Source organism: Bos grunniens, chromosome 4 (assembly GCF_055505025.1).
Source record: "Bos grunniens cultivar Pamir isolate PY7600 chromosome 4, Bosgru_T2T1.0, whole genome shotgun sequence".
Lineage (NCBI taxonomy): Eukaryota > Metazoa > Chordata > Mammalia > Artiodactyla > Bovidae > Bos > Bos grunniens.
The window spans coordinates 92,887,636-92,901,003 of NC_141168.1; the positions used below are offsets into that span (position 1 = coordinate 92,887,636).

Consider the following 13,368-nt stretch of genomic DNA (forward strand, 5'->3'; position numbering starts at 1 on the left):
GACCATTAACGTGAGGAAAATCAACATTATCCTGATTATTGCATGTGAGAAACAGATGCTATTCTTGCCTCTTTCTGCAAATGTAACAAAAGGCACTGAACATGCTGGGGACACCTAGGTGGGAATAACACATGATGTGTAAGTTTAAGAGGAAGGGGGCTCCTGCATCATTATCAAAATTCCAGGAATATCCAAATTTTGGCATCAGCATTAGTTTTTTTTTTTTTTTTTCCCTGAAGAAAAAAATTCCTTACTAATCAACAACTACTTAGTGCATTTGTCAAAAATATGATGTGTTAGGAGAGCCTCAACAGGTAATGCCTGGATGCCTCTCCCAGCTCCACACTCATAACCCACCCCAACAAACACAGAGACTCACCCAAAACATGTTCATTCCTCACTGTTCTTGAATATTTGTCTTACAACTGCTTGAGTGACCCCCACATCCCTCTTCTTTCTTTTCAGTTCTGGAAGTTCCCTCCTCTGTGTTCCCACAGCACATTTATCCAAACCAGTCCAATGGAAAGGCTAAGAGCAATGGGAAAAGCAGTCTTGTCTTCTTAGTCTGCATTCCTGCTCCTTGTCTAATCACTGACAACTAGCCTTATCTTATTTTCCCTGCCCTTCACTTCTCTTATGATGGCATACTTCGTGCCTTTTAAAATACTGTTTTTCTCTTTTTGGTTTGTTTTAAAGAAGACAACTGTAAACAGCAAGAGAGAAATCAACCATGTCTTTCTACTACACTGAAGTTAACTGTACGTGCACAGATTTGCTCATAAAGTAAATCATTCCTTGATATTATAATACGACAGAGAAAGTCAGAGCTGTCTTTGAAAGATGTGCCACTAGAATTTTTTTTTTGTCATTGGGTGGATAAATGTGGAGAACCAATGAGGTATAATAAATGGGGAAATAATATGAAGTTATAAATGTGGTAATAATAAAAGAATTTTCTTCTTAAAATATGTGCACATATATATTATTTTCATACATGCAAATTTTATCTATCAGAGGGGATAGCTTACATTTTTAATCTGAGAGAGTGAAAGAAAATCTGACACGATTCATCCAAACTTGCCTCCTCTACAGGGAACATAGTATATAAGTAAAATGTCTGCTGAAAACCTCTGAGCAACTGAAATGAGATGAAAATTACCTCCACACCATCACCTAATCCTTCTCCCTATTTCCTCCTCCCCAAATCACAAAAATATTGACATCCATAAACCTCACAGGGTGTCAGATCTAGGTGTAATCAAATAGAATATGGATGGAAAAAGTTTGTAATAAAAAGCCAGCATTGCATTCGAGGACTAACTGAGCTGCTGCTGGAGAAGGTGCCTAGATGAAACCTCCCAGAACCCTCGGGCACATCTTTGACCAGTTAGGCAGGCCCCGTGCTCTGCAATTCCTCATTCCTCCCGGGGAATTGTTCTGCCTCTTCCCTGGCTCCTCCTCCTCCCATCAAGGGTCTGACACTGCCCATTGACCACGTTTATTTTTCTGGCTTTTGGCACTAGGAGCTGGTCTGCTGTAGGATAAAAGTGGAATTCTCTGCTGTCTGCAGGGCTTTCCCCAGGGAGCGGAGCATGAAACCCAAACTTATATATAAAATCATATCCTGTTTGCAAACATCATATTCCCTTTGCTTCTCACTAATCTGGTCCTGTAAACCCCAGCACAGCTTGAGAGCCCATTCCTCATCTAAACAAATGCCATAAGCCCCTTTATACTTTTACAACCATGTCAAAAAATAATATTGCCTGCCAATAGTGATGTGATTGGAGTTGCCTCCTCCGAGCCATAAAAGAAGTGCCGAGTCTGTTATCAATTTCTCTAAGTGTATCAGGGGAATTATGGGTCGATTCAGTTCCAAGTTATAAATGACAACTCAAAAGCCGCAGAAGTGTTTGAAGCTGGGAGCTGATGACGACATTATCATAAAAGCCTGCTCGTCCTTGCTTTTGTGGTTTTTTTCTTTTTTTTTTTTTGTGGCCTATCAAGTGAAGAGGGAAAAATAAGGCTGAGAAATGACTTCAAGATTTCTTCACACAGCAGCAGGTCAGATGGCCAGGAAAATGACCACTATTTTTAGTGATACACCCTGAGGAGTGAGAACTAAAGTGGTCCAGCGCTGGCTCTTGTTTCCAGAGTCCCTTAATTATCTGTTTCACTGTATGATGACCAAGGCCTGGGGTTTGGTAAAATTCTCTTTTCAATTGGTACATTTTCCTGTAGTGCAATCACACAGTAATCAGAAGTGAGTCATGCTGTAGTAACGAAACAAAATGAGAACCAAACACAAAGGAATTCTGAGACCTTGAGATCGTTGTTCAGAACATCATTCTGGAGGATACACTTTAAAGCGCCTTAGATACCACTCATGCATTGAGCTACCCGAGCAAATAATCGCACGCCATTTTATGGGAAAATCAAATAAGTAGTAGAGATTTTTTTAACTTCATAATGCCCCAGGTAGACCCCTCAAAAGCCAATTAATCCATCAGCATTCAGTAGGTACAAATTAAACCCATCTAGTAGGAAGGTATATATTCTAGGTAACTGCAGTTTATCGTAACAGTTGGGGAGTATCAAGTGTTTTGGAATTTAAACCAATGGGTTCATCTTAGATAATATGAACCAGAAGGGTGCCTTAAGGCAAAAGCAATTTCAGTGCTTTCAAAGCCTGCGAGGGTGCCCCCATGTTGCTGCCAAGCTGGCCCACTCCAAGTTCATACTGGATATCTTTTGTATACTTAAGATGTCTCAGACTGTCCTGGAGGTAAAAAATAATACAAATCCATAAGACCCAGTTTCTCTTAGGACCTATATCAAAACCAAAGATCTCAAGAGTCCGAGATGGTCTAAAAAGACAATAAGGTTTCTAAAAGAAACAAAAACACTGAATCAAGCTAGCTTTCTAGCATCAACAAGTGTAGATATACACAACACAACACATACACGCATACACACTCACTTAGACCTACATAAACACCATCAGAAGACCTATCGACCAACTTTATAAAAAGAGGTGCTTCTCTCAAGCCCTTTCCAGCAACAATGGAGTCAAATTAATCTAATGTTACTCTTCCTGCTTCTGCTTGTCCAAGCTAGATTTCTCTACCACCCTCACTGCCACTATACTGATTACATCAGTGCTAATCTATGACACCCACTGTGCCAAAGCAGCAGTCTCTGTTCATTCCTTGGGTACCTTAAGAGTTGACTAGAGCAGTTCTTGCTAAAGAATAAGAAGTGTCGGGGGCATGGGTTTAGCATAGCTGAGTAGATGTACTTTGTGTTCAAGGGACAGTGAGCCACAGGCACAGCAGAGGACAAGCTTGAGAAGTGGGTCCTAGAGAGCTATCCTCATTTCAACTCTGGGTCATGAATTAAACGTACTTGTAAATGAGTGGGGGTTTGATGACCACCACTCTCTAACAGCTTTGCTTTCCTCCCGATCACCAAATCCACAGAGCAGTCATTAGCTTTGTTTCACTCTCTGCCTCATTTGCAGATAATCAGCCATTCTCAAACAGCCACTTGGGATGTCAGAAAATAAGTGCAAAAGCCAATGAGACTCATTCAAAAAGTCAGCTAATTCTCTGCTTTCTAGAACGGCTTTACAAGCTCCTGGCTCCACAGGAGGGTTGAGAAAAATGAGCAAGGATTAATGTGGGATGGTGACTGTCCTGTGCTGGGAGTCAAAGTGTGAAGCTCATGGTGAGCTGCCATGAAGGGGACCACACTGCACTAGCCACCCAGCTGTGCTGCTGGGCTCCAGGGACCACGGCTGGTCTGCTGAAGATGAAAGCTTTGGAAGGACCTAAGCTGCACGTCAACCTCATACTGCAAGCCTTTTACAGGTGACTTCAGGAAAATAACTTCTTTATATATTAAGTTTTAAATAATAAATTTATCTTTATTATTCTATTTATCAAAGGAGAAACAACTTCTTTGAGCCTTCAGGCTCTTATCTGCAAAATGGTATTAATAATAATGACTGTTTTATAAAGTTGTTATAAACCTCAGTTGTATGCTGGTAAACTGTAATGTCCAAATGGACACTGGCTGTAGCTGCCATTCTTACTTCTACAAGGCAGGGTCACAGGTAAAGGAATAGCAAGATTATCCTTGCTTAATCGAGCATCGCTGAAATGATAGAATTAGCTGAAAAGACATGGGATTTCCCTGGGTAAAATTTAATTATAGAAAAATAATTGCCTAATATATACACAGGACTAGTTGTGGTTTTTTCCTTCAATTATCTAAGAAACTTAACAGACTTAAATTCCTAAGTCCTTGGAAACCTGATCTACAATTATTTTGGCCTATCTTGATTTAGCACTCAGTTCTTTAGGATGAAGGCTTTCCCAGAGGCTCAGACATTAAAGAATCTGCCTGCAATGCAGGAGACCTGGGTTCGATCCCTGGGTTCGATCCCTGGGTTGGGAAGTTCTCTTGCAGAAGGGAACCACTACCCACTCCAGTATTCTGGCCTGGAGAATTCCATGGACTATACAGTCATGGGGTCACAAAGAGTCAGACACGATGAATGACTTTCACTTTTCATTTTCTATAGGATTATGGCTTGTTACTGGTAAGGGCTAACTTTAAGTACACTATAGGTTATAGGGTATGTTTTAATGACCCACAAAGATATCGACATTTTTCCTCATACACTGTCGGATCCGAATAACTTTGCCTTTAAATATGGTATAAGTATCCTGGATCAAAAAGGCTTCGTTAATTACTGAAGACAAAAATACCTCAGGAGGTTCACAAACAAAATGTCCCACAATGCAAAGTGCTTTGTGAAGTTTACGCCATTTTCTCCAGGAATATAATGTATCTGCAGACTCAGTGTAACTACTGAAAACTGAAATCTGCTGTAACACTATGTTAAACCTTCTTGTATTACCTTTTCTCCAGCAATATAAATGTCTAGCAAATCAGCTTCACACAGGAACCTGCAGTGCTCAGGGTCTGACATTTGGATTACTTAGGTATTTTCACAATCTTGAGATTCTTAATAATTTCTGGACAGGGGTATTTGCATTTTCATGTGGCTCTGAGCCCTACAAATCATCTGGCCAATCCTGAAGTCCAGAATAACTTTTATACTGAGAAAGAGCCTTAAGCACAACTGACCAAATAAGTCAAAGAATATACTTCTGAAGTTTATGTTATTTAAAAGCAGTCAACAGAAACAATCCCATTTACCACTGCATCAAAAAGAATAAAATATCTAGGAATAAACCTAGCAAAGGAGGTGAAAGACCTATACTCACAAGATGAGCAATTGGAAAGAAACAAGATGACACAGATGGAGAGATTAGACCATGTTCTTTCACTGGAATAATCAATATTGTGAAAATGACTATACAACCCAAAGCAACCTACAGATTCAATGCAATATCTATTAAATTATCAATGCTATTTTTCACAGACTTAGATTTAAAATATTATAGAAAAAATTTGCACAAAAGACCACAAATAGCCAAAGCAATCCTGAGAAAGAAAAATGGAGCTGGTGGAATCAGGCTCCCTGATTTCTGACTATACCACAAAGCTACAGTAGCAAAGCAGTTAAGTACTAACACGAAAAAAGAAATAAATATCAACAGAACAGGACACAAAGGCCAGAGATAAACCCAGGCACCTATGGTCATCTAGTCTTTGACAAAGGCAAGAACATACGATGGAGAAAAGACAGTCTCTTCAATAAGTGGTGCTGGAAAAACTGGACAGCTACATGTAAAAGAATAAAATTAGAATACCCGCTAACACCAAACCGGAGGAGGCAATGGCACTCCACTCCAGTACTCTTGCCTGGAAAATCCCATGATGGTGGGGCCTGGTAGGCTAGAGTCCACGGGGTCGTGAAGAGTTGGACATGACTGAACGACTTCACTTTCACTTTTCACTTTTATGCACTGAAGAAGGAAATGGCAACCCACTTCAGTGTTCTTGCCTGGAGAATCCCAGGGACGGGGGAGCCTGGTGGGCTGCCGTCTATGGGGTCGCACAGAGTCGGACACGACTGACGTGACTTAGGAGCAGCAGCAGCAGCAGCTAACACCAAACACAAAAATAAACTCAAAGTGGATTGAAGACCTAAATGTAAGGCTGGATACTATAAAAGTCTTAAAGGAAAACATAGGCAGAATACTTTCTGACATAAATTACAACACATCTTTTTTGATCCACCTCCTAAAGTAATGAAAATAAAAACAAAATTAAACAAATGGTATCTAATTAAATTTAAAAGCTTTTGCACAGCAAAGGATACCATAAACAAAACAAACAGCCCTAAAATGGCACAAAATAATAGCAAACAAAGCAAAAGCAACAGGGATTACTTTCCAAAATAGCTCATGCAGCTCAATATTTAAAAAAAAACAAAAACAATCCAATCAAAAAATGGGCAGAACACCTAAATAGACATTTCTCCAAAGAAGACATACCGATGGCCAAAAAGCACGTGGAAAGATTTTCAACATTGTTAATTTTTAGAGAAATGCAAATCAAACTACAATGAGGTATTCCCTCACACCGGTCAGAATGGCTATCATCAAAAAGATCTACAAACAATAAGTGCTGGAGAGGAGCGGAGAAAAGGGAACCAAGTGTACCACTGGTGGGAATGTAAATTGGTACAACCATTATTCTTAAAGATACATGCACTCTAACGTTCACTGCAGCACTATTTACAATATCCCAGACATGGAAGCAACTTACATGTCCATCAACAGAGGAATGGATTTTAAAAAACACAGTACATATATACAATGGACTACTGTTGTTGTTTAGTAGCTTAGCCATGTCTGACTCTTTTGCAACCCCATGGACTGTAGCCAGCTAGGCTCCTCTGTCCCTGGGATTTCCCAGGCAAGAATACTGGAGTGGGTTGCCATTTCCTTCTCCAGGGGATATTCCTGAGCCAGGGATCAAACCCTCGTCTCCCGCATTGGCAGGTGGATTCCTTCCTACTGAGCCACCAGGGAAGCCTCACAATGGACTATTCCTCGGCTATAAAAACAAGGAGGTAATGTCATCTGCAGCAACATGAATGGACCTAAAGCTTGTTGTACTGAGTGAAGTGAGCCAGACAAAGACACAAATCATATGACATCGTATATATATGGAATCTAAAAAGAAAATGGTACAAATAAGCTTATTTATAAAACAGAAAGTCACAGATGTAGAACACAAACTTATGGTTACCAAAGGAAAAAGGAGGGTAATAAACTGGGATATGCACATTGACAGATACACACTACTATATATAAAACAGGTAACAAGAACCTACTATACAGCATAGGGAACTCTATTCAATATTTTGTAATGACCTATATGGGAAAACATCTAAGAAAAGTGGCTATATGTATATGTATAACTGATTTACTTTACTGTACACCTGAAAGTAACACCACATTGGGCATCAATTATAATAAAAAAAGTTTTTAAACCAGTAAACTGATACTTACCCCAAGTCCACCACATGGTAATGAAGAAAAAAACTTTTGAGAGGAGTCACCTACATAGTAAAAAGACATGAAAAATATATAAATTTGCATATAATTATAGTTTTTAAAATCTGGGGGTTTTATTAATACATAATATTATGTCACATGGTATTTATCATTTGACTCAGAGGGAAACTGATCAAACTTTAGATTGTTAAGAACTCAAAGCAAATTGATACATATACATATATATATATACACATATATTATTACCTGTAGAGTTTATTGCCCCACATGAACAAACACATACCTATGAAATTTAATTCTCAAGATTTTTTTTTCAACTGCCCTACACAATTTATATCACAATATCTTTTTTATTTATACCTTATCATATATAACGCAGCCATTCCTTAAGTGTATCCCACTAACGTGATGCTCTGAGCCACAATGTTTATTAAATACACTCTCATTTTTCACATGCTCCAAATACGAAAATTTTTATCTAAGTATACAGACTTATCCTTAAATTCTAAACATTTCAGATATAGCTGAGGCCAAGTATATGATAAGCCTCTCCATTATTCACACTATTTTAAACAAATAAGTCACAGAACCATAAAGAGGATAACCTTTTCGGGATCTAAAGTAAATGTCAAAATCTTACTTGTGACTATCTCTTGAAATTGAGATTTCATATTTTAATCATTTTTGTTTACGAGCACTTTGTTTTTCTATATTATCTACTACATGTATGGAGAAAACCAAATTACCACTCCTAAAGCTCCAAGACTTGTGTCTTACAAAGTAACTAAAGGAAAGGTAAGCGGGCATCTCTATATCATAGTTAACTATTTCTGAAGTGATTCATATGGGTCACTGAGGAGATCAGTGGTAGAACCAGGTACAAATCTCCATTTCACTTGTCCTAATTGTTGATGATCAATGAAATAAATAATAAAAATTGAAAATAGGTTTGTGATGAATCTTATGTGTCATGTCAGTAAAAGTCTAGATTCTGCTGTCACAGAAGAAAATTTATTTTGAAAACAATAAACTGTATAAATTAAGTTTTCAAATACAATTGTTAACAGATGGAAAACTATAAAGAAATGTCTAAGTGCAAATGAAAAAGTAAGATATCTCATTTTATATACATACATATAAGGAAAAAAGACGAAAAGTCAACAGAAAAAAAATACCCAAATCATGAAGAAGTATTAAAACTGGAATACTGATATCAGTAAAAGATACATAAGCATTTTTATGGATAGCTTGGGGCATGGTAAAAAGTTTTCTTAAGTTGTTCCTCATAACAAAGATAATTCTGTATCAGTGAATATTTTGCAAGGATGTATTCATATGTGAAATTTAAATAAAAAATAATGTATATTTTAATGTCTGAACAACTCCTTCCATAGTCAGTGAAAAGGCTAAAGGTAATATTACAATGGAATAAAGTAATTTTTTTTAATGTAAATTAGATTTTCTTTTTTTTTATTTTTTAACTTTACAATATTGTATTGGTTTTGCCATATATCAAAATGAATCCACCACAGGTATACATGTGTTCCCCATCCTGAACCCCCCTCCCTCCTCCCTCCCCTACCCTCCCTCTGGGTCGTCCCAGTGCACCAGCCCCAAGCATCCAGTATCGTGCATCGAACCTGGACTGGCGACTCGTTTCATATACGATATTAGACATGATTCAATGCCATTCTCCCAAATCATCCCACCCTCTCCCTCTCCCACAGAGACCAAAAGACTGTTCTATACATCAGTGTCTCTTTTGCTGTCTCGTATACAGGGTTATTGTTACCATCTTTCTAAATTCCATATATATGCGTTAGTATACTGTATTGGTGTTTTTCTTTCTGGCTTACTTCACTCTGTATAATAGGCTCCAGTTTCATTAAACTCTAAGTAAATATAGAAGACAAATAATACTTGAGAATCTACTTCAGCACTATTTAAATAATACTAAACAACCAAATTAATCAATAGTTTAAACTTAATAGTGTATAAGAAAAGCCTATTTCATTGAGTTGACTTGATTTATTTTTTAATAACGTTACATCACCTTATCCATGGACTGAGCTCCAGTTAGCCACAAGATAATGAAAACTGGTAGTGAGAATGACAGGAAAATTAATGCTAAGGAAAACCTCTCACCAGACAGGATTGGAGAGAATGTTTTAAAAGTGTCATCTTACAGGGTCTAGAGTATTTAAAGAGATAAATGGTGCCCATTTTCAAATCTAATGATTTTATACGTTATCGATGTCTTTCATGATACAGAGACTGATGAATCTGGTCATAGTGAATTTTTATGTAAATCCTTTCTCCTAACACCAGAACTGTCGAAAGTAGTAGTATCAATTAAACTGTGTGTGTGTACACTGACAAACCCTCCCGCACCATCTGTGGTGGGAGGGATTAGAGGAAGAAGAGGAAGTGTGGGAGTAAAAGAAAGGGATAAAGAGAAAATATCTTGATGGCTATGAATTTCTACACATTTATACATGGCAGCTTCAATCTGCTCTTTGAGATATAAATAAAAAAAAAAAGCCCCAAGAATTCAAATTTCATAAAGAACGAAAAAATACGAGACGTTAAACTTTTAAAAGAACAAGATTTTAAATTTAGACCCTGAATTGAAGAAGTTGTTTCTGAATTGATGGGAGAGACTGATGTAGTTCAGAAGCATCATCAAATTTGAATTTAGTGCTAGACATCAAGACCAAGCAATACAACATCCTTGTTTCCTTTTACCCCTGTAGCCTGCACACAAGGCTGACACTATTGCACGGATCCCTGAGAGCTGCCCATGGAACTCCACATGTGTATCTACAGTTAACTCTGAAGTCATCTACTGTATGAATTTTATTTCACACTGAATATTCAAAACTAATGAGATAAATGGCCAAATTATTTATACAAAACTGTAAAAAAAAATAAATTGATAGTTGGTGCTTTTATCGCATATATATTTGAAAAGGACTATTATCCAAGTTCTAAATTACACAGTGGAATTCATTTTTAAATATTCAAATCTTTAAATGATACGCATGTTTTGAGAAAATCAGCTTTTCCCAAAAGTGTCAAATTTCATTAAAAAAATTAAAAAGTGGTATTGCCATGTTTTATAAGTAGAACAGTTCAAAGCTGCCAAAGTTCAAACTTCATATCTTTTACAAATACAGCCTTTCTCTTAATATGTGGAATATGGTTATCGTGGAACATCTCTGAAACACCTACATGTAAATTTATCTTAATTAAATCCAAAGTTTGAGATCTAGTTAAAAAAAAAAAAAAAGAAATGGGGAAAGTTTTCTACTTGTTTCCTCCTAACTAAATTAACAAATAATAAAAATGAACATAGTTTCTTATCCTTAAAATGCATGAGTATTTCAACCACGGAAGACTGTGCAAGTTATGGTCTGATTTACTTCATCATTTTGGTAAACTGGGTGGAATTATTAATTCATGCTAAAATAAGGAAATTTATTGCACAATATACACAGCAAAAATTGCTTTATGTAAAAATCACCATGTGCAGAGACTGACTCCAGCAACAGAAAAAAGAAAAATAACACACAGAGTGTAAATATCTAAATGGACTCACTTGCTTTATGTTAATATATAAGTTTATTTTTTTTAATTTTATTTTTTTTAACTTTACATATTGTATTGGTTTTGGCATATATCAAAATGAATCTGCCACAGGTACACATAAATTTAATTCTACTATACAAACTTTCATCAAATTTTCATAATGTTTTCTAAAAACTGAGTAATCGTCCTGTGTTTTCTGTCAATTTCTCCCCACCCGGCATGCACATAAATGCACACACACACACACACAACTGTATACGCTTACTTCATAAATTTAGGGATGCCTGCCACTTGTTTTAAAAGGGTAGATTTTTAATGTTAAAATTGGTGACTGTTAATTTCCTCTCATAATTGCTTTCTAAGATGCCTACTACAGGTCATCCACTTGCTTTCAAATTGTTTAGGACCAATTAACACAGAATCATCTCAAAGTAATACTGAATTGGGTAAAAGAGTCCAATAATTTGGAACTGACATAACAGGTTTACTGGAAAGAAAGGGACTTTTAAGAAAAAGTCCTAAAATGTATTTTTAGTTAAAACATAATCTTTTGGGCATACATCACCATGTCATGCATTATTATTCTATTATAAAAGATTATTAATAAACTTAATTAACAGAATTGTTTCAGCTAAAATGTTTCTGTCATGAACTTTCTTCAATACTGTTGATTCTATCACTCATACAAAGTTTATATAAAGCAGTGAAACATAAATTTGACTTCAAAATCTGATAATAAAGTTTGGAAAAATCATAAAGATGAGCTTTATTAGTTTTCTACTTCTGCCAACTACTATTTGATTCCATAACTAAAACATGTACTACATAGAGTCTATTAAGATTTAAAATGCAACCTTACTATATAAAATACAGGGTTCTATGTATAGTAATATGGAGTTTTTCATTTAAAATAAGTTATATTGTGCCCTGTGTGTGTTAAGGTCATAGAAGAAAAGAACTGAAAGACACAAAATAAATTTGAAAGGTGAAGATAAATTCACAGAAAAATGTGAAAAAAAAATTTAGATTAAAAATGTAAACAAACTTCACAATGCATTTACTCCCAACAGCTATAACACGGTGACACAAATGCTATTCAAATAAAAATCAACATCATAAAACCTGCACTGCCATTTTTCCTAAAGTAGGATTTTCTTAATCTACATTGGCTAGATTGTAAGCCGCTCGTTCCACAGAGCACTGCTGTTGGGAGAGCTCTTTATCACACTGCTTGCCAAGTATTCTGAACTGACAGCAGTGCTGACTAATGACAGTGCTGGAATGTGCTGTTCTCAGTAGAATGGAGGCCCATACAGACCTAGGAGTGTCCTGGGGTCCAGCTTCTGTCCGTCCAGGGGGTTGGTGCCATACAACAGTGAGTGATGTTCGGAATGAACAAGCTGTATTTCCTCCAGGCTGGCTTTTCGACCTTGAATTCGCTGAAAGAAAACAGCAGAAGTCTACCGTACTTCACTGACAACATTTAGGAGAAAATAAGACCCCAAGTCACATTTAAGATGATTAATAATGGGCTGAGTTTCATCATGGAGCAATGAGGCATTGATTTGCGTAACAAAGGACCATAATAATACATGAAAAATGAGTGTATACAAAGTTCAGATCCCATGGATTGCTTAAGCCTAAATGGGCAACTGACATAAAATATATTCTTCTTTGGCATAAAAAGATATCTATAAAAAGTTAATAGTTAATAAAAATTTGGTAATAATAGTTAACTCCTTTGTAAAAGTATGTAGTTAAAAACAGGAACTACTGCTTAGCTGAGAAGTAAATTCATTAGATTCTTACTTTACACTCACCCAAAGAAGCTGTTGAAACAGATTCCTTACTGTTTCTTAAAAGAACATAAATACCAATACATTAGTATATTTGATTATTCCCCATACGCTGATCATGTCATGTGTGTGCGCCTCACAGCAGTGTTCATCTCTAGACCGATATCACTCAAAATATATAACATGGGAATTGATCACAGTTCAGGAACAGAATGGTCTGTGAGGAGGTCTACATAGCCTTGGGAGTAAATATGGAGAAAATTTTATAGCAACCCCTGACAGAGTATTTTAAATGTCTGTTGAATCAGATACAATCATGCATGTCTTCAATTTTTATTTCATTATTGTAGTATCTCATTTTGAATGTATTTTATAGAAGCCTTAGTCTGTGACAGAATGGAAATTGAACAAAAACAATAACTCTTAATCAGAGATAATTTGAGATACTCTATGCTCAATCAATATTTCTACATCCATGTTAGGCA

The 13,368-nt window shown here is 36.5% G+C and overlaps 1 pseudogene across 1 annotated transcript in view; it reads right to left on the reverse strand.

Annotated features, from left to right (window-relative positions):
• LOC147374535 (histone deacetylase 9-like) overlaps nt 1–13,368 on the reverse strand; it is a 300,860-nt pseudogene that overhangs the window by 242,463 nt on the left and 45,029 nt on the right. The window contains exons 4-5 of the transcript XR_015162870.1: nt 12,406–12,526; nt 7,494–7,543 (exon numbers count right to left, since the gene is read on the reverse strand). The product of XR_015162870.1 is annotated as a histone deacetylase 9-like (transcript). The remainder of the gene's footprint in view (nt 1–7,493; nt 7,544–12,405; nt 12,527–13,368) is intronic.